Genomic DNA, 22,344 nt, shown 5'->3' with positions numbered 1-22,344 from the left:
TTACCTTGGAATTTTCCCATGTGCATTTAAACTAGCAAAGGTCTACAGGTAAATGATAACCTAGCCACCTTTTTCCACAGGAAAAAAAAAAAAAACAAACTCACAACAAAACAGGTACTATAGGTTGAATGTTTATATCCACCTAAACTTCATATGCTGAAACGTAATGCCCAATGCGATGGTATTAGGAGACGGGTCCTTTGGGAGGTGGTTAGGTCATGAAGGTGGAGCCCTCATGAATGGGATCAGTACCCCTATAAAAGAGGCCCCAGAGTGCTTCCTCACCTCTTCCACCATGTGAAGACACACCCAGAAGGTGCCTTCTCTGAACCAGGAAGAGAGCCCTCACCTGACACCAAATCTGCCGGTGCCTTGACCTTGGACTTCCAGCCTCCAGAACAGTGAGAAATAAAATGTAGGTTGTTTATAAGCCACCCAGTCTGTGGTCTCCTCTTGGAGACAGGGTTGGACCACATTGATTTTGATTACCCATCTCAAGGCTTACATGTACTTGTTGTTATGTTTTTTAATCTAGACATTAGGCATTATTTTATTATGACCTTACTCAGATGATATTGGTTTGGATTTAGCTACAGTTTTATCATGTCATTTGTTCATTCCTACTTGGATCTCAGACCATCCTTGTGGGATCATGTTCTTTTTTCTTGAAGTGTATTCTTTAGGTTTTCCTTTATTTCTGGTCTCTTTGTAGTATACTCTTAGTTTCTGTGATCTCTAACTATCCTTATTTCATCCTTTTCATGAAAGAGTATTTTGCTGGGTACACACTTCTACATGGACTGTTATTTCCCCTCTACACTTTGAAGGTAATATATCACTGTCTCTGGATTTCTTTGGCATAGTTGGGGTGTCAGCTATCATTTAAATTCTTACCCTTTTGTAGATCATTTGCTCTTTTTCTCTGGCTGCATTTAATATCTTCTGTTTGTATTTTGATATTCTGTAATTTTTATCGAAGTGTGCTTAGACGTGAACTTTTTATTTAACTTTTAACTTTTATTTAACTTAGTATATCATGCTTTGGGGATTTTTGGTCCACGTTTTCTGTCAGTCCAAAAAATTTTACCGTTATTTTCTTTTAAGTATTTCTTCGCATTCATTTTTATGTTCCTGAGATTCCAGTTAGCTGTGCATCTGTCCTTTTCATTCAGTTCTTCATTTCTGTTAATGTTTCTCATAGTGTCCATTATTATTCTATTCTTGTCTTACAAATAAATTATCTTCTAGAATTCCTTGCTGGATATTTCTTAGAGATGATGATGATGATAATTTTAGTTTTCTTTCATTTTCTTGATTATGTCTCATCCAAGGTTTGTGTTTTCATATTTATTTATCTTGGTCTTACTCTTTTATGATGTGAGCATTCCTCAAATATCTGATGGCCACTGGTTGTGTATTTATATTCAAGACTGAGCACATACACAAGGAAACTGGGAGCATTACGTAAGTGGTCAGAGCGCGTGGAATAGGTATCATTGCTTTGTGATGAGAGGAATCTGTGCTTCAGAATCTGTTGAAATCTCTCAGTTGCTGATTGCTCCATTTTGTTTGCCATTTTTCGTTTTTCTTAGGCTATTGCTCTTATTTGAAGGAAGTTTTGGGGCAGAAGAGGGAACATGAATAGACTTATTCTGACATATTGAATTAAAAGCCCAGTGTGAGTATTTTTTTTTTTTTTTTTTTGCGGTACGCGGCCCTCTCACTGCTGTGGCCTCTCCCATTGCGGACCACAGACTCCAGACGTGCAGGCTCAGCAGCCACGGCTCACGGGCCCAGCCACTCCGTGGCATGTGGGATCTTCCTGGACTGGGGCACGAACCCGCGTCCCCTGCATCGGCAGGTGGACTCTCAGCCACTGCGCCACCTGGGAAGCCCCTCAACTTGCTTTTTTTGAGACCATTTAGCAGATCTGAGTTGAGCTCCCTGAGTGATCATGGCAAGATGTTTCACTAAACTGAATCTCAGACTCATCTGAGACACAAGTAAGACCCAGTAATGACTGTTGTGGCTTTCAGTGTAAAGGTGCTCTGTGGGTAAGGCTTTTAATGTAGTGGCACACACTGGACTAGCTGTATCCTCCTAACTTTATGGGATGTTCTGTTGGCTCGTTGTAATGCACTAAAATAAGACTGACTCATGTCACTGCAAGTAATGAGAGTTTATTATAAAATATCCATTTGTAGTGAGAATGCTAGGATCCTCAGCTACACGACCAGATACCAAGGAAGAAAGGAACTGTTATGCGGGTGGACCTTCTGGAAACTAGAACTGGAAGGTGGCTGAGGCTCCCTGGGGGCTCTGGAGCCCATGTCGTCTCACTGACCCCTCCTGTGCAATTCATGGGCCTCCACTCTGGTTCCCGCTGTTCACTTCACTCACAGATTCTGGGCATAGCTGCTTTTACCAACACGCCTCTGACTTCACTGCCCGTTATGCACACTGCCTGCTCTTCTCTTTAGCGCTCTGATGCTCTTTGACTCTGCATTGTATAGTAGAATTGAGAGAGGAAGAATCGTCTCGTGGCAGAGCTCTCACAGTGCGTCACCAAGTCCCAGGCTGACGTCCTTGTAGGGTATGGTGTAAAAAGCGCAGCTGTCTGCAGGCGCCCTGGGAGCTCTCTCCTGCCTGTTGGACAGAGTCTCAGCTGGCACGTCCCCCAGCGTGTGTAGAGGGAGGGAGGAGCTCACCCCGATTTCAGCCTCCTGTGGGACCAGTGGTTTCCTTCCCGCTGGGGTTGCACCTGAATCCAGCTTCCACTGGATCCCCAAGCCCCAAACAACTGGCAAACAGCTGGCATCCCACAGGCCCACCCTGAGGCCCCAGTAGCCTGATTCTTCCCTTGTGTGCAGGATTGCTCTTACACTTGCCTTATTAGAAGGGAGAGCGGCAGGGTGGAGGGGACCTCCCTGAAATTCACAGCCGCACTGCATGTTCATTGTAGAACCCGAGCCCAGCATGACTTTCCATGGGGTCAGAGTGAAGGTGGGGGGACCCATGCCTTCTCTTGCTAACCTTGGCTTGTAGGTACTTCGCTCAATTGACTTAGTTTTGGTGTAGTGGGTTGAAGCGTCCCCCAAATCCATGTTCGCCTGGAACCTCAGGATATGTGCCCTTATTTGAAAATAGGGTCTCCAGATCCTGGAAATCTGGAGAACTGGTGTCCTTATGAGAGAAAGTAGAGGGAGAATTGGACCTTAGAGACACAGAGAGAGCAAGTCGTGTGAAGATGGAGGCAGATATCGGAAGGATGCCTCCACCAAACAAGGGATTCCAAGGATTGCCGGCAGATACCAGGAGTCAGCAAAGGCATGGGATGGTTCCTTCCCCAGAGCCTCCAGGAAAACCAACCCTGCCTGCACCCTAATTCCTGACTTCTGTCCTCCAGACTGTGGGAGAGTGAATTCCTGTTGCCTTAAGCCTCCCCCATCTTGTGGTCATTTGTCAGGGCAGCCCCAGGAACCGACTACAGTTGGTTCCAGAAGCAGAACCTGAGAAGGGGGTTCTTGTGCAAGTGCTCGCAGGGCTGGTTGAAGAAGGGCTGTGGGAGGAGCCAGGTGAGTCAGGGATGCTTTCAACGGGAGTCTGCACTCCGCCTGACCTCACAGGAGAGCTCTGGGGCACGGTGCCCTCCTGCGGGACTCGTGGCACCTGTGGCGGGGGTCATCTGTCTGAACCCTGGCTCAGTTACTGACTGGGCTGTCAGGGAGAAGTGGGGTCAGCTGGTTATTGTTTGGCAGATAATTTTCTGGGGCGGGGGGTGGTGGTGTGGTAGCTGAGAGGCATGAGCTTTTGAGCCTCATAGCAGCTAGGAGATGGGTGCCCCAGCTTGGAAAAGGGGCCCAGTGCTGGGGCATCACAGCTTCTACTATGCCAGTAATTGTTTCTTAATCCACATCCGGTGAGGTTGTGGAATTTGTTATAGGTCCTGATACGTGATGAGTGGTAACCACTTTGCTTGACCAGAGACACGCACAAATGGCACCATGCTGCCCAGCACATCAGATGCTCGCCATTCTTCCAGCTCTCTGCATTTGGGGAGGGGAGTCACATGATCCAGAGAGATGCAGGGAATTTGGCTGGAGAAGCCATCGGAGAGGGGCGGGGCTCCCGCTGAGGGAGGACTGAGGCAGTTCCTGTAACTGACTGAGCTCCATACAGAACCAGGACCAGCTGATGGTACAGGATGCAGGTCTGAAATACCTTTAACTGAGAGGAAGGAGATAGGTGATGACCACTGAATTGCTTTCTGCATCCATTACTCACAAAATGTTTAATAACAAAAATGAGGAATGGAATTTGTGTTGACACAACAGGACGGAGTAGCAATCCTTATTAACGAAAATTCGGTATCAGTTCCTATACATCTTATTTTGTGGTTACCAGCACGTGTAGCAAAAATGAATAGTTTTCATGGCCTCTTTCCCATTAACATGGTTACATTTTATGAAATAATAAAGAATGTTCACATAAAGATGACATCAGGAACTCCAGTCTCCAATTTTTTTTCTCTCCATTGTATGCAACATACTCATCTTCCCTGGAAATAAAACACGCATGTAAAATTAAATCACCTGGCTACTTTAGGTTGCATTCTCCGGTGTACCTACTTGGAATGCCTTTCCAAATCAAAAACAGTTCTTGAGGCAGAAACAGTAGCGTCACAAATCAAACAAATTGTTTTCAGAGTTTTACCCAGAGCAACTGAGAATAAAAATGTGCTGTTCAGGGCTCTCCGTTATACCTTCATACTTTCTTTGCTTGTGCTCGGTTTACTTAGAGGTGCAGTTTAGATGGGAATGAACGAGGCACTGAGGGACAGAGATAGCAAACTGAGCAAGCTCTGGTGTAGCTTCCATCAACCGTGGGTAGAGGTGCGCCTGGCAGAAAGGGGGGTCAAGGAGGTACCCTCTCTCACCTAGCGTTGATGCCGAGAGGTAACTTGTTCACGGTCCCAGGGAGCAGCAGGGTACACGTCTTCAAGGAGTGCTGCTTTCAGAACTCCAGCTTTCAGAAAAGCTGCAAAGGGCACTCTGTTCTTTGAGATGACCTCACTTCTTTCCATTCCCGGTACTAGCCCCCCCCTCCCCCATCTCAGTTCATAACGGCGTCCCGACAGCAGCTGAGCAAGCAGTGAGGTCCTTGAAGGACACACAGTCCAGCACCTGCTCAAAGGGCGCCTGGAAAAAAGAGCCACGTGGTTCTCGTGCTGATGAAAACTCCCTTCCTGATGCAGCCCCTCTGTCCCTTCTGTACTCCGCACACCTCGCTGGCCGTTTCCTACTACATCAGTCCTAAGTGTGTCTGTCCGCTGACCCGCCCACCCTGTTTAGCCAGGAGACTGCCGCCCCTGAGCCCGGGAGTGACGCCCACACCCATCCCCATGCAGCCTTATGTTTATTCCATTTCCTTCCCTTCGAAGGCTGCTTTTTAAAAAATGTTTTCCTAAATCTTTCTAGGGGTTTCCGCAAGAAAAGACTGCCCAGGTCCTCGTATGCTCCTCAACTTGGCAACTTTTTACCTCTTCTTTTATTTTTTACACTGAAATTATGCCCCCAACATGTTTATCATGCTTTACCTGCTTCTTAGTAACTGTGAAAAAGGTTTCCTAATTAGGTTGTCCATGTTTCAGGGTTTGAATCTCTGTGCCTCTTCTCATCAGCTGTATGGCTTGGGCAGCTTACCTAACTGTTCTGTGTCTCAGTGTTCTCATCTGGAAAGTGGGGTTGATAATAACATCTCCCTCCTGTAGGGCTGCTGTGAGAATTAAGTGAGTCTGTGCTCACAGAAGGTTTAGAGCAGCAGGTGGCCAGCTGCCAGTGCTGAGTGCTGGCTATTATTTCTTCTCCTGCAGCCCCAACTGTGCTGAGAAGATGCAGAGGGCTTCCAGCCCTGAACTGGCTACCCCAGTGACTGAGAATATCTCGCTATGATTTCATGGAGAAAACTCACATGACGAGTTCTTGTGGGCAAATTTTGAAGTTGGTGCCAGGCCATCCCTGTATCCCAGGGTCCCAGTCTTGGAAGAGGTACTTATGCATGAATTATGGATCTCCTCGGGCTGGAGCTGTGAGTCCCACCATGCTGCCTTGACACTGTGACCCTAACCTGCCAATAGCGGAAAGAGATGGTGAAAAGGGATGGGAAACTAATGCTAACTTTGGAGAAACGGAAAAACCGGAGGGAAGTGGTTTGTTTTGTGATAACAAAGACCAGTTATGTAACAATTCACTATTATTTCTAGGAAGGTAACGGGTATAATTTAGAGGGTGTTTCTTGGTTTGACTTGCGAAAAGAGCTCAGGGTTCTGTGCGGCTAAACACAAGATGCCCGGACAAAGCTGCAAGACCGCCTCTCCAGGGGTGAGTGAAGGGGGCCGGCCTAGGACTCGGGGCCTCTGTCGGGTTCTCACTGCGTGACGTTGGGCGCTGCTTACACTCAGCCTCTGTGCTCCGGGAGCCCAGGACTCGCTTTCTTCTACCCCACGGAGGCAGCACAATGGGCCAGTTTTCATAGCTGAGGTCACCTGTGAGGCTTTGGCCAGGGTGCTCACACTTCCCCAAAGAAAAATGGAGTTTGAGCATTTAAGATGCCACAGCATCTTTTCTAGAAGGTTCCACTCCAAAAGTTCAAACCATTCAGGATATTTATGGGGGAGCAAGTAGTTTATCACAGGGATGTAAATGTCACTGTTTGTTCTGGAATGTTGCAGGTCAGGGGAGGGCATCTGGCTCTGCTCATGGCCACTCAGAGCCTTAGAGGAGATTGAAGTGGGCAGGGGCAGGACCCCCGAGCTTCTAAGGTGGAGACTCCAGTGAATTCATGTGAGCAAATATCCCCCAACCACCCTCTAGAGATAGGTCTACTTTTGCAGCCCCAAAACACTTCACCTTGACATTGAAGGAGATCTTTAACTGCCATGTTTAATGTCAGTCCCTCCGATAATGTCCCCTTTCAGATAATTTCAGCTGTATCCCACATAGACCTCCATCTCCCTTTCCAAAGAAAAAGCAGTTTTTCTCATTCTCAGCTCCTCCATTCCTCCAGGTCATGCCCACGGTTCAACGCTCAACTTCAGTTCCTGGTAACTGCTGGCTTCACTCTGATTACAATCAACACGTTCCTTGGGAAGCCTGTTTTTACCTTGAAACACTTCCAGATCTGGTGAGCAAAGTGCATCAGTGCTTCTAGCAGCAGATGGATTTCTAAATTTACCAGGAAAAGACCTCCATGTGATGTTGGATGAACCTTGTAAACACCTGGAAATGGAAATTGTGTTTGATGAGAATAAACTCAGGTCGGGTTCATTCATTAAGCCCAAAATGCTGGCTGGTCACTTGTCTTGTCCTTACTGGTTATGCCCTGTAGGAATTGCTGGGAGAGATAGAGAATAATCGTTTCTGTTGGTGGAAGACAAGATGGATGTAGTTGTGGCAAGCAGTAGATCAGACGATGCCCATAAAATCACTTGGGCGTTTGGATAAAAAAACAGGGAAAATGTATGTTACGATGCTGTACTCAGAATGACCACATTGCAGTCCACACAGGGGGTGTCACTGTAAAGTAATGGGGCAGATGGGTGGGTCCCCTTCAGTGGCCCCGAGCTGTAATCTGGGTATAGGGTGGCCCGGGGGGACCTTGTTTTCTTTAGTGAAGTCGCAGCCTATGTGTTAAAAGCCTGGATGAATTTCTAGAATCACTTTTACCTTGCTTGGCATTGTCAGTCAACATTGGAGTGTTTTATGAGTACTCTTCCACTTAATCACACTGTTTATTACTCTCAATTTTTTTTTCTTTTTGTCCCTGTCACCAAACCTCTGCATATGTAGAAACACACACACACACACACACACACACACACACACACACACACACACGGAGAGAGAGAAGGAGAGAGGGAGAGGGGGAAGGGGAGGGGAAGGGAGAGAGTGGCGAGAGAGATACCAAGGTTCATAATTGGCAAGCTAACACTATCCAGTGACTGTGGGTTCTACCACTCAGAAGATCCCAAGTGTTCCACGGGGCTGCCATCAGCAGAACTGGCAGTTCCTCCTGCCAATTAGCTGTGATGCTCGGGACCAAACATTAGCAAGGCTGAAATTAATACCAAGTGATCATTTGCATCTGAAATTCAGTCGGGAGCCGTTGTGAGATTTCCAACCCTGAGGTCACTGTTGTGAATATCATCTGGGCCGGTACTTTAAAGGTCTGTTTATTTTCCCGAACATAAATAGGGCGCATGTTCTTCTCTGCATTTTCCTCCCATCCTAGCTGCGGAAGTTTGTTTATATACGTCATCCTAAAGGTCAGCCTTCTCAGGCTGAAAAAGAAAGCAGGCATCAGGTGAAGTAGATCAGCCCTGTGCAGGGGATGTCAGACGTGTGGTGGGCAGGGGCAGGCAGCACTGATAATCCCGGCCCAGCAGCTGCTTGTTCTCCAGTACCTGCTTTGTGCTTGGCTGTGCGCTTGGCTCAGAGGGATTTGGACCCCGAGTTACCGACAGGATTGTCAGCGCCCTCGTTTTTGCCCTATTCTATTCACATGTCCGATACTGTCCCCTGCATAGCAGCCTGTGTAGTTCTTGTATGAGATACACCTACAGGCTGAAGACAGCTGCAGTTACATAACTTGTGCTCATAGAAACAGGAGGGTACGTTGCTTTCCTCAGAATAAAATTCTTTAAAATTTTATCTTTTATTTTTCTGAACTTACCCCCCCCCCCACCAAGCTGCTTACATGTTTTTTAGTTGACAGTGAAATACTTTGTGAGTTATTTTCCTTTCTCTTTGCTCGCCCTGCCCCTCAGTCTTGCATATCTCCAGTTGACTATCTTTCCTTTTAAAACAGAGTGAAAGAATGAAGAGAGCTTTATTGCTACTGTTATTTTAAAAAATTAGTGATGGTGATCAAAACTTGGAAATTGTCATTTCAGGAAGGTTTTCAAGGCTGTGTTTCTCTCCATTTGGTACGTCACCGGCAATAATTTTTCTTGCGATAACAATCATGTGGGAAAAGAATTTGAAATGACCTACTTTGTACACGGTATCAAGCCTCAGTGTTCATATCGAGTATTGTTACATGGTCTCTCAATGTTTTACTTTATTATGTGTCACTTTCCATTAGGTTTAAGAATGTCATATATCATATTCTGTTCTGATATATATCCATATATACCCAATACATATACAATCAGAAGGATGTGTTTTTATATATAGGGGAAATGGGGAGAATTTCACCTACTTTGCAAATTGGTCCTAACAGTTCATTATTTTTAATAAGTAGCAATCTTACCAGTAGCACTTTCTCACTGTAGATTTAATTAGTCTATTTTTCCCCTCCCTTTCACTAGTTGACAGAGCTGAGAGGAGGGAAACGGCGGCAATCTGAAACCTTGTTAGAAATTTATGAAGTGCTAAAATGTTTCATTCCCAGAGGCTGGCTTGCCAGCTGTCACCGGAATGCACTTGCTGTCTGCCTCCCGGACGGTCTGGGAAGGCAGGGTGGAGGTGGGCTGCACATGTGTGCACGGCGTTGCCTAAATGATGCTCTCTGTAATTAGCCCGGGGTGGAGGGAAGCTAATTATTTTCCCCACAATTGATCAGTAAGTAATTCCCCACTATTGGTGTGTAAGATGCACAATAAGGGGGCATCCAGAGATCAAGACCTTTCACTGGCTTTAATAAACACACTGGCAGTGCAGTGCGAGGGGTCATCTTTGGTCGTGGACACCAAATCACCACCCATCTTATTGGTGGCCTCCAGCAAATACTTAACCTATTTCTAATAAGATGACCCTGAACTAATTTCTTCTGGAGAAAATCCCTTCCTGAACATTTTACAAGATGTCAAAGATGGTCTTGTGAGGGGGCCATACCCTACCTGCAATGACTGGATTACCCTCGCCCAAATTCTTTACCCCACTGCTGTCCAAAGCCCCAAAATTCTTTCTCAGGGGACACTCTTTTAGTTGTTGTTCTTAACTGGAGATGTCACTTGTGGCCACAGACACCCTGGAGAATAAACAATTCATAATAAAGGTGTGGATGACTCACACAGAGCTCTGGGCTTGGGGGGAGAGTTACACTTGACGGCAGACAGGTGGAGACCACACAGGAAGACCAGCAGGGCTGACCAGGGACCAGAGGGGCCTGGCAACTCCTTAGAAGTTTGCCTCCAGTCTGGTCTTGCTCTGTGCAGGGTGGAGCCCGGGGGTCCGAGGGGCAGCATCCTCTCCTGGGGCCAGAACGCCTCACTGGGAGAGGGGCAGGTGCCCAGCCATCTTTGCTTTAATATCCATGCACACAGAGATGGCAACAACACTGATTAGGAAATGATGCTCTAAGCCCCCTCCCCCTGCCCCCAAACTAACAGCTAGTGTGAAATACTTCTGGTGGCACAGAACCCTGTGACAAGTTCTTTTCTTTTCTTTTTTTTAAATCATACTTTCAATGTACCAGAGTGCTCTCTAATTAGGAGCTCTATTATCTGCGCTCATTTGCTAGGGCTGTTATAACAAGCGCCACACGCTGGGGGACTTAACAGTAGACTTTCAAGGTGCTGGATTCCTTAGAGGCCTGTGGGAGAAGACTGAGTACCATACCTCCTGACTTGCAGACGGCCGTCTTCCTGTTCACATGCCCTCCCCCTGTGTGTCTGTGTCCAGGTTTCCCCCTTTTCATAAGGACAGAGTCAGATCGCATTAGAGCCCACTCACAATGACCTCATTTTACCTTGATGACTTCTGTAAAACCCTATCTTTAAATGAGGTCACATTCTGAGCTAATGGGGGTTATGCTTTCAATACTTGTATTTTGAAGGGACACAGTTCAGTCCACATACTCTCCATTCATTTATCCAAACACTATATGTCAAACGGCCATCAAGGGACTTCCCTGGTGGCGCTGTGGTTAAGAGTCCGCCTGCCAATGCAGGGGATATGGGTTCGAGCCCTGGTCTGGGAGGATCCCACATGCCGTGGAGCAGCTAAGCCCGTGCGCCACAACTACTGAGCCTGCGCTGTAGAGCCCATGTGCCACAACTACTGAGCCTGCGAGCCACAACTGCTGAAGCCTGTGAGCCTGGAGCCCATGCTCCGCAAAAGAAGCCACCGCAACGAGAAGCCCGCGCACAGCAACAAAGAGTAGCCCCCACTCGCCGCAACTAGAGAAAGCCCGTGCACAGCAACAAAGACCCAACACAGCCAAAAATAAAAATTAATTAATTAATTAATTTTAAAAAATCACTTAAAAAAAATAATCGGCCCTCAAGGACAAGGCCCTGTGAGGTTCAAAACTTTTGAAGATACAGCTCCTGGCCTATGAGTCCACAGCGCCCTCTGTGGGTTATGGCACACGTGGGTGCCAATGTAGGCCCCCTAAATGCCCATGTCCTAATCCTGGAACCAGTGATGATGCTACCTTACATGACAGTCAGGACTTTGCAGATGGGATTGAGTTAAGAGCTTGAGTGGGGAGGTGATCTAGGTAAGCCCAGTGTAGTCACGGGGGTCCTTACAAGAGGAGAGCAGAAGGGCAGGGGACGGAAGGAGAGAGAGACAGAGCGAGGAGATGGAAGAAGGGGCCACAAGCCAAGGACTGCAGGCAAAGACAAGGAAGCGATCCTTCTCTGCAGCCTTAGGAAGGGCCGTCTCTGCCCACCCATGTGGTCTTCTAACCTCTAGGACGGTGAGATAATAAATCTGTGTTATTTAAAGCCACAAAGTATGTGGTGATTTGTTACAGCGGCAAATAGGAAAATAATGCTGGTACCAAGCTGGTGAGCTTGGAGCATCCCGGAGCTGTACTTGGGTTTAGCAAAGTCGCATAGAGTAATGGATGATAAAGCCCACTACCTGGAAAGAGCATAGACAAAGCCTAAGACTTGATTTGGAGTCACTCACTAACAATTTCAAGCCCCCATCCAGGTTCCACTCAATTCAGATACCAGACCAGCTTGTTCCATAGGAGTTGCCAGGTTACAGATGGGATGGAGGCATTGAAGCTAGGAAGGTAGAAATTCAGCAGTGATTCCTGCATCATAACAGGGAAAGGGGAGGAGCTGAGTACCAAGCTGTGGTCCAGGAACCTCAAGATTGTAAATAAGTCCTTCCATCCATTTTGAAGCCCAGCCCAGAGCTCCGCAGTCTATCTGCGTATCTGTCTTTCTGCCTCTCTCTCTCTGCACACACACTCACTGGGGTTGTGAGATTGAGTTGGCGCCCAGCAAGGTGTCTTGGGGATCCCTGTTCTACTTAAGCCAGAGCACCAGCTGGGAGGATGAAGGGGTGGATAGGAAGGTCAGTCTGGGGGTCGGGCACAGCAGGCGGAGATGCAGGGGGGCTGGGTGCTGTCATGGGTACAGTTGGTGTGCTGTTCCCCAGAGACCCTGTCTCATGGAGCTCCAGGAGCAGAGGACAGCCATGCAAGACATTGGCCAGTGGGGACGGAGGGGATCACAGAGAATCTGTGCAGCGGAATTGCCACAGCTGCAGTGATTTTTCTGGCTCTTGCCTGCCTGACTATGGCGAAACAGTGACGCTGCTGATTGGCTTTGAGTGTCTGTAAGTGGCAACTTTTAACTCTGAATGGCCTGCAGCTGAGGCCTCTGTGGTCCAGTTGAAAGAGCATTTTCTCTGGGGCAGGCCTGGCTGGGAAGCAAATCCGAATTCTGCTCTATATGACGCATGGATTTTTGTGCAGGTTACCGTACCTCTCTCAGCCTCAGTTTCCTTATCTTAAAAAATGGGAATAATCTTGTAATACTTGGAGCAGGATTGAGGCAAGGACCAGTGGAATCAATGGGTGTGAAAGGATCAGATGCAGTGCCAGATTCTAAGTGGGGATCGGAGAGGTGAATTCTGCCTCTCACCACCTCCCTCCTTTGGGGTGTGGAGGGCGACGGCTGGACTTCGATGCTGAGACAGAGGGGGGAGGGGGGGAAGGTGGTGCTGAAAGCATAGGCACCACCTCGTGCTGTGCGTTGACCGCCACCAGGGAGCATCTCAGAGATGGGGAAGTGGTTGTAGGCAAACTGCGACCACTCGTATTCGTGTCGGACTTAGCTGGTTCTCCTGCTTGTATAGCAAGGGCTGTGGGGTCCACCAGGCCAACAGCCAGGGCAGAAGTCTGAGAACTGGACCAGATCTGTGCCGAAGGCAGCACCGAAGGGTCTTAGCAGCACAAGTCCCTGTTGACGTGAGTATTAATCTTTAAGAACGCTCCCTGGAGTCCCCCAACTAGAAGAGGAAGAGGCTGAGACAGGTGAGCCAGCTTTTCTCCGTATCATGCGTATTTATCAGTGATTGGAAGGGCGTAGGGGAGACACACACACACTTTCGAGGTTGTTCAGCTGGTTATTTTCATCAGGCTTCAAAAAGATGTCAAGCAACAGAGAGAGACTCCAAAGTGCCGTGAGGCACCCAGAGTAGAGTTGGCTGCAAGGCTGCCATGATGTTGGAAGAATTAGGGGATAGTGAGGGGTCTTGATTGTTGGGGTTTTGGGGAGTGGTGGGAGGTGAGATGGGACACTCCGGATGGAATTAGAATAAGAAACAGTTTGAAAGGCTGAGGGGTGTGGAAGCTGGGGTCCCCCTGGGTGATTAGTTCTCGTTCCAGAAGGACTCAACACCCCGGAGGTGGGATGGGGCAAAGACAGAGATCTGGGCTGGGAAGGAGCTGTTGTGATTTCTCCCTCCCACATGGTCCTATCCCCCCAGTCCACACCCCAGTACTCCTGTCAGGCAGCCCTGTGTAGCCTAGACCCCTCTGCTCTGAGGATCGTCACAAGCACATTGGGGTTCTTTGGGAGTAATTTATTAACTAGGATGCACGTTTGGGTGCAGGCCAGACGAAGAGCTACAGATCAGATGTCTGCCTTAACACCACCTGCTAGAGTAGGACTGTGTCTTGACCAGGCCTTCTGAAGAAGCCTGTTTCTCCTGAATTTCTGCCAGGCATGTCTTGGCTGGAAGAAAGACAAGCCCACTTGGGATGTAAAGGCTCCCTTAGGAGCTGGTTTAGCACCTTCCTCTCCCAAGGTGTCCAGGGTGGCTCTCCTGGTCCTCAGGCAAGCAGGCAGCTGACTGCAGAGCCACAGTGGGCCCCGGAGAAGGATAGGTGTTAGCAAAGGGATTCATTCACTTTTATGCCAGAAGTTACTGCACCTCCTCCAATCTGTATCTCAGTTTCAGTTTCTTATTTTGTGATCTTTCTTTCTTCTCCGGGTTCTTTTTCTATGTTTCCCAGAATATATATACATATTAATTTCCTAGGCTGCTATGACAAAGTGCCTTAAAACAAGATATTGATAGTTCCAGCGTTCTGGTGGCCAGAAGTAGGAAATTGAGGTGTTGGCAGGGTTAGTTCCTTCTGGACGCTCTGAGGGGGGTCTGTTCCAACCCTCAATCCCAGCTCCTGGTGGCTGCCAGCAACCCTCGGTTTATGGCTGCATCACTCCATTCTCTGCCCCTGTCATCCCATGATATTCTCCTGGTGTGTCCGTCTCTGCATCTCTGGAACGTTGGTTATGTCTGTTCCCAAATAAGTTCACATTCATAGGTACTGGGGATTAGACCTTGAACATACCTTTTTGGGAGACACATTTCTTCTCATTACACCATACGTACAGAGTCCTGCACACAAAACAATGTCAGGCATATAGGGAGGGTTCAGCCATGCCTTGGTGAACAAATCAACGAAAAGACCAGGCGTTAGAAGGCAAGGGAAGAGAACATTGCAGATCATTCTCAAACCACCCATTTAAAGGGCTTCTGTTGGGATGGCTGGGTTGGCTGGGCCTCTACTTGTGTTTCTTAGCTCCCAGGGGGCTAGCCTAGCTTGCCCACGTGGTGGTCATCCCATGTCTCCAGCAAGTTCCAGTGCACAGGTAGTTTTCAGGCCTTTGCTTGCATCATGTTTGTAAATATTCCATTGGTTAAAGCAAGTCACACGGTCAAGCCCAGATTCAAGGACTTGAGAAGAAGACACTTCTTCATGCGAGGAGCTGCAGCCACATTACAAAGGCCAAGTACAGAGGGGTGGGAAAATTTACTGCAATCATTTTTTGTGGGTAATCAACCATAGATTTTGATTGACATGATCTCTTGTATGTGCAGTATAGTAAAATATGTATATATTGCCACTTTCTTCACAGAGCTGTAGAATATTCTAGAAATTAATAGCACAGGCTTGCAAGCTACATGGCCTGGGTTGCAATTCTGGCTCCAAGACATACAAACTGTATGACCTTTGACCGACCTTTCTGTGCCTTAATTTCCTTGTGTATAAAATGGGGATAAAAATACCTCCTTCCTAGGGATGTGGGTGGTAAGGATTATGTGAGTTAAAATATGAAAGTGTTTAGTACCGTACTTAGCATGTGGCAACCGCTAAATAAATGCTATATGTTTTGTTTTGTTTTGTTTTGAGGTACGCGGGCCTCTCTCTGTTGTGGCCTCTCCCGTTGCGGAGCACAGGCTCCGGACGCGCAGGCTCAGCGGCCATGGCTCACGGGCCCAGCCGCTCCGCGGCATGTGGGATCTACCCAGACCGGGGCACGAACCCGTGTCCCCTGCATCGGCAGGCGGACTCTCAACCACTGCGCCACCAGGGAAGCCCTGACGGATATTATTTAATGATGGTGATCATTTTCTGAAAAGCTGTACCAATATCAATTTTAGGTAGAACATAACGTGAAATTATTTCATGAAATATAGTTCATACTCTCCTGACATCACTCCCAACAGAAAACTTCCAGTCTGTTTGCTGTTTCTTGGCAGATGAGACATTCATCCTTTAATTCCCTGATTGTCTTCCCTCTGATTTTTGGAAACGTTTTTCCCCGTCTAAAACATTCCGCAGACTTTTCTTGGTATCCTCTAGCTCGCTGATCATTTGATCTAATTTATGCTTAAGTTTCTTTGGACTGTCCATTACACTGTAGCTATGCTCAAAAATGACCTGGGACTGGAATTCCTCCATACACGAGGAAGCACCAACAAGGTGGTGACTGTGGTTTGTGACTGGAAGGGCTTGAGGGTGAAGTTTTTCCTACAGTGAAGCTTTCTCTCTTCCCCTATAAGTGAGATGGGGAATTAGAAGGTATGACTCCAGGTTTCAGTTTAATATTTGGAGCGCTTCTGTCAAAATCTGTCTTCTTAAAGTGCCTTGAACACAACACATCTCCTTTTTTAGGCTCCCAAATGCCTGCTGAATTCACATCAGGTCTTTTCTTGCTAATACCCATTTTCTTTTGACGTCTTCATCTCTGGAGAATACGCGAAATGTCAGTCCTTTTAACCTGGAATTTGGTAAACAGCGAGAAGCACATCCAATGGCCAAGCAAGATTTCACCGTGGTTTTAGTGACTCATACCAGAACGTTAGTGGCGAAGGCAGCGACTAACGCTCACGACAGAGATTGCGCCTCCCCTCGCTTCCATCCCATCAGCCCTCTTGGTTTGCTGTTGAACTCACCTGTCTGCTAATGTGTGCATGGTGTGTGTGTGTGTGTGTGTGTGTGTGTGTGTGTGTGTGTGTGTGTGTGTGTTGTACGTGGTGTTGCAACAGGGAGGACAGGATAGTGGCAGGGTCAGCAGAACGATGGAGCCTGGGTCCAAGGTGTCTGGGGAAGGTGACTGGGAAGATGTCGGTGCCTCCATCTGGGCCCGGCATGGGAGGAGCTGGCTTGATGATGAGAAAGACTCGGCCACTCTTCCTTCCCATCTCTGTCACTGCCGTGGTCATTGATTCACTGTCCCCAGGAACGAAAAGAAGTGCCAAACAGTCGCACAACCCCTTTCACTTGGCAGATGGAAATTTGAAAATGCAGCGAGGCTTAGTGGCAAATTCCGGGTCACAAAGCTCGCAAGTGCAGAACCGTGCATGTGAAGGGTGCGGGCTTTTGGCTCTGCTGCAGTGGTAGTGCAGGTTCTTGTCCGTCTTAATTAATTCTACGAAGCATTGTTTTTTAAACATTTTACTTCTTGACTCTTCAGTTGCCCTTTGTATGCATATCAGGTGTGTGTTCCCATTAGGCTGACCTATAGCATAATTTCTCCACTAGAAAAGGGAGTTAAATAGAGCACTGAGTGACTGTACTCACCTTGAGGTTATCTAAAAACAATTACCACCATTAGCTGGAAGTGCTACCTCAGGCTACCGATCGTGATGTGCACCTAACAATCCAATTAGTTTGTAAATGGATTCGTTTATATCTTGACCAATGCATTTGCTTTCAATTCAGCATTATATAGATCTAAAGAGCGTCACTTGTATCCGTTTATACTTTGTATAATGTGTTGCTTCATCTTTAAGTAGAGGATTTACTCATTCCCTTCCCCCATGAAATGCTACTTCATTTATATTTTTGCTTCCTCAACTATGATTCATGTCTTTTTAAGTTCCATAATCCTTATTAAATCATTGTAGCTCTTTCTGTAGTTTTCAGGATTTCTAGCTGGTTTATATTCAGTATCCTTTGAGGTACAGTCAAAGGTGATACTGTAACATCGGATCACATGCCAGCCCAGCCCTGTCTAAAAGCAACTTTCTGTGATGATGGAAACGTTCTAGAACATTAGGCCATTTAGCGGCTCGTAGCCACTAGGCAGATGTGACTCCCAAAAGCACTTGAAATGTGGTTAGAGTGACTAAGGAGTGGAATTACTAATTTTATTTAACTTTCATGGATTTGAATTTAATAGTTACATGCAGCTGTTGGCTGTCATATGGGATGGCACGGTTCTGGAGAACAAAGGACTATAGATAAGCTGTGGAAGGTTTTGACCCCTCCAAGGCTCTTTGTCACCCAGAGATAGAGAGGTCTTAGTGTCACCACACTGGACTCACCTGGTACAACCAGACTTTCCCTGGAGAAGGTCATTTTTTGGTATCTGAGAGGTCAAGGGAAACCTCCTGATACATGAAATTGGATGGATCCTTGTAGATACTCTCCCCAAATATATAAGAGATTAAGTAAAACAGTTTGTTCATCAAGCACCTGCCATGTAGCAGGAACATGGACAGGCTGGCTTCCTAAAGGCCTGGTGTCCAGGAGAAGGAAGCAAAATGCACGTTTACCTGAGCTTCGCACACAGTGGAGGCCGAAGGGCTGATTGTGTCTACTCAGGTAGATTGTGTCTACTGATGAGGTGTTAGATACTTTGGACCATAGTTTATCCCGTTGTTTGACATCCATTACCTCATTCATTCAGTCAACAGATGTTTATTTTTATTTTATTTTATTTTTTTTTGCGGTACGGAAGCATGTGGGATCCTCCTGGACCGGGACACGAACCCGTGTCCCCTGCATCGGCAGGCGGACGCTCAATCACTGCGCCACCAGGGAAGCCCAACAGATGTTTATTGAGTGTCTAGTATATAATATTTGCTGGGGACAACAAACTCATTCCTTCCTCCATTTACTTATTTGCTTACCTATCCATCTATCTACTACCTACCTACCTGTCTATCTGTCTAGCTGTCTATCCATCTGTCTATCATCTAATTTGTTTATTTCCTTGAGGTTTATTCACAGGGCTACCGTTGAACATTTGCATTCTTGTCCAGTGCTATAACAATGTTTTAAAGATAACTGCTCGTTTTCTCACATATTGTCTCAAATCTTCTCGGTGTTCATGCCAAAGTGTCAGATGTCAATGGAGCCAAAGGTAATTTTCCTGAGGAAGAGCATTTGGCGGAGTCTCTGCCTCATGACGCCCTTTTCAGCTGTGGGAGCCCGTGAGGACCCACGTGTATGTGGGCGGTGAGGGCAGCTGCTCTCAGGCAGGAGGGAGAGCTGAACTGGCTTTTGAGAAAAGGAGGGGCGCAGCAGAAAGGAAGCACCCGCTCCTTTGGGAATTCATTCTCCTCTCTTGATACAAACCCCCACGCTACTAAGTCAAATTCCGTGGTTTGTGTAATGCATCAGAAGATGTCTCTTTTCATCATTGCCATGTACAAAGCGCTGTTGGCGGATACAAAATCAGAGACGACCGTCACCTGCTTCTTGCCTTGGCTGTTACAGCTCAGTCTCTTGGGGTGAGTTTTGCCGTCCAGTTGGGCTGTGGGGCAAGAATAAGTAAACTGATTTTGCTGTGCAGTGAGTTTGTATACGGCCAAGAAAGCAGAATAGAGCACTGTATCAGTGGTGGGACCGTATTTGAAATCCCGTATTATGAATATTGGATTCCAAAGAGGTGATGTGGTCTGCTGTGCTCTAAATGATTTTTCTTGTCTTTTTACAATTTTTTTTAATATTAACATATGTCGTGAATTTTTAAATTAATTAATTTATTTATTTATGGCTGTGTTGGGTCTTTGTTTCTGTGCGAGGGCTTTCTCCAGTTGCGGCGAGCAGGGGCCACTCTTCATTGCGGTGCATGGTCCTCTCACTATCGCTGCCTCTCTTGTTGCGGAGCACAGGCTCCGGACGCGCAGGCTCAGTAATTGTGGCTCACGGGCCCAGTTGCTCCGCGGCATGTGGGATCTTCCCAGACCAGGGCTCGAACCTGTGTCCCCTGCATCGGCAGGCAGATTCTCAACCACTGTGCCACCAGGGAAGCCCTACAAGTTTTTTACACTAACAAAATGGGTGTGTAGAACCCTTGCCGAAGTTAAGAAACCGAAGGGTGTCCTTGAAAATTCCCGTGTGCTCCTCTCCAATCACACCCCCTCCCCCAGAGGGAACCTCACTCCTGAATTTGGTGTTAGTTAATCCTTGCTTTTCTTTGTAGTTGTGTCAACATGTGTTCGTAGCCCTAAGTAATATCTTGCTAAGATGTGCATACTCTTGAACTTTATGTAATTAGAATCACAAGGGAGGTGTTCTTCTGGGACTGGCTTTCTTCTCAACATTATTGCTTTGAGATGTATCCGTGATGGTGTGTGTAGTTCGTTCTTCCATCCAACAAATAATTATCTGTGCAATTGCTGTGCCCATTGATTCTAGGTCTGGAGCTAGAGAGCAAACAAAACAGGCAACCCAGTGTCCTAAGGTAGCTTCATTCTTGTGCATGAACAGGATAAATAGACGGTGTAGCTGGTTAGATGGTAATTGGTGTCAGGGGAAAACTGAAGCAGTGAAGAGTAATTTTAGGGGAGATGTGGAGTTTCAGATGGGGGGCTGAGGAGGGGATATTTGTGTGAAAACCTGGGGATGGTGAGGGAGATGTCAGGGGAAGAACTTCCCAGGCAGAGCAAACAGGAAGTTCCAAAGCCCCGCAGCAATGTTGAGTCAGGTGTGTTTCGAGTACCTTAAGGAGGCCTCTGTGGGGAGAAAGCAGGGTGGCCAAGAGGGTGCCGATGGAGGAGATGAGGACAGAGAGAGAGTGGGAGGTGTCGGAGCAGAGTGACATTCTGTGACCAGAGTTCTGACCAGATTTCTCTGTCCATCGCGTGGAGCTCGCAGACCAAACAGGCATTGCAGTCCTGCTAAGGAGAGATGATAACGGATGCGGTGAAAGGGGGTCGCGTTTCGGCTGAGCGTTAGGTTTTTCTGATGAATGGGATTTGCGGTGACAGAGAAAGGACGATTGCTTTCAGGTACTGCTTGTGGTGATGGGCAAGCTGGAGAGAGGAGAGGTTGGAGGGCAGGAAGGGAAGGACCAGGGCTCACTTAGGGGCGTGTCCGCTCTGCGAAGCAAACCCAACATCCTAGTGCCGATGGGAGGATGCAGTTGGGCATAGACGTTTGGAGTTCAGATGAGAGGTCTGGGCTAGAACGAGACATTAGGAGATGCCAGCCTAGAGATACCATTAAAAAACTTCAGGATGGGTGGTCATCAAGGGAGTGAGTATAAATAGGGAAAAGGTCCCAGACTGAGTGCAGAGACACTTCAACATTCAGGAAACAAGAGGGAATCCTCAAAGGAATCTGAGTAGGAGCCTCAAGGGGTTTCTGATCAGAGGGCGACCGGGCATAATCAGTAGCGTCGAATATTCATGTCATGCTGGGGTGACATGTGGGCCATGGTGACGTCTATAAGAGCTGTTTTGGTGGCGCGGTGGGGAAAATCACCTGCTTAGGAGGTGAGAGTAGAAGGCTGAGGGGGAAAGTGGAGCTAAGGAAGGATTTGAGATGAGAGGGTAAGATGGGTGTGATAACCTCTCAGCCGTACGCTGTTAGGAATGATCTAGTAGAGAAATGGAATTCAGTGATTTGAAAAAGAAACATTTAATTCTGTGAAATGCCTACTAATGCCTTTAGCCCATTTGTTATTGGATTGTTTATCTTCTTCCTCTCTCTCTCTTTGTAGTTTATTATATATTCTTTATACTAATTCTTTGTTAGTAATATGGTTGCAGATGCTGTAAGTTTCTTCCCATTTGTGCTTTATATTTCACCTTTTTGCTGCTTTTCTTGATGAATAGGTACTCTCAGATTAATTTTCCAATTTTTGATTGGTGTTCTTGTCTTAAAAATTGTGTTCCTACTACACATTTCCTACTTTTTTTTTCCAGAATAGTTTGTATTGACTTGCATTTCATTAAGTCCTTAATTTACCTTGAGTTGATTTTTGTACAGTGAGAGATAGGGATTAAATTTTGTTTACCTCCATATGGTAACAAATAGTCCCAGCGTTATTTCCTGAGTGTCTCTTCTTTTCCTTTCTTCCCTCCTGTGTAGTGCAGGTCTCTTCTGGCCTCTCGTTGGCTCCAGAGACCCACTGGTCCATCCCCGCACCAACAGACCACTGGTTCAATTACCGTGGTTTATAACTAGTCTTGTTATCGGGTAGAGTGAGTCCTTGCTGTTCTTGGCTATTTAGACTTTTGTGTAAGTTATGAAGTAAGATATTCGAGTTTCTCTGAAAAGCCTTTTAGAATTTTGATGAGACATTAAAACACTGTGCTTAAGAAGACTCTGGCCCTAATATGCTTAGCATAGAATTCTGGCTATACCTCGTACCCACTTTGTGTCTCAGTTTCCTCATCTGCAAAACCGGGATGACAAAGATACTTCCTCACAATGAGAGGAGTAAAGAGTTACTGGCTGTGAGGCCCTCAAACGTCCTCTGGTATAGGGGAATCGCTGAGTATAAGGCGTCATCATTATTGTTATTTTTTATTGCAATTTCTTTTAAACTATTGATCAGTTTAGGGAATGTTGATCTCTTTATACCACAAAGACACATTTTGAGGGATTTAGGGAAAGTTCCTCAGACCCAGGACTTGTGAGAGATCCTAAGACTTTCTTACCACATAGAAATGTGATATCTGAGTAAGTCTCTGTGGCATGAAATCATTTTACTGATGTAATTATAGATTATAAAGTAAATTTTATCAAACTTTATTTATAATAAATAAATAAAATTTACTTGTTTGTTAG

General features: G+C 46.7%; 1 protein-coding gene and 1 pseudogene across 1 annotated transcript in view; one reads left to right on the top strand and one right to left on the bottom strand.

The window, feature by feature from the left end:
- Nucleotides 1-22,344, top strand: part of DSCAM (DS cell adhesion molecule) — a gene marked incomplete at its 5' end in the record, with an annotated part of 749,720 nt that overhangs the window by 73,323 nt on the left and 654,053 nt on the right. The gene's annotated exons all lie outside the window — the stretch shown is intronic.
- On the bottom strand, nucleotides 15,719-18,213 carry LOC116753128 (annotated as a pseudogene).

This window comes from Phocoena sinus, chromosome 4 (assembly GCF_008692025.1).
Source record: "Phocoena sinus isolate mPhoSin1 chromosome 4, mPhoSin1.pri, whole genome shotgun sequence".
In the NCBI taxonomy this organism is placed as follows: domain Eukaryota; kingdom Metazoa; phylum Chordata; class Mammalia; order Artiodactyla; family Phocoenidae; genus Phocoena; species Phocoena sinus.
This window is presented reverse-complemented; position numbering and strand designations above follow the sequence as displayed.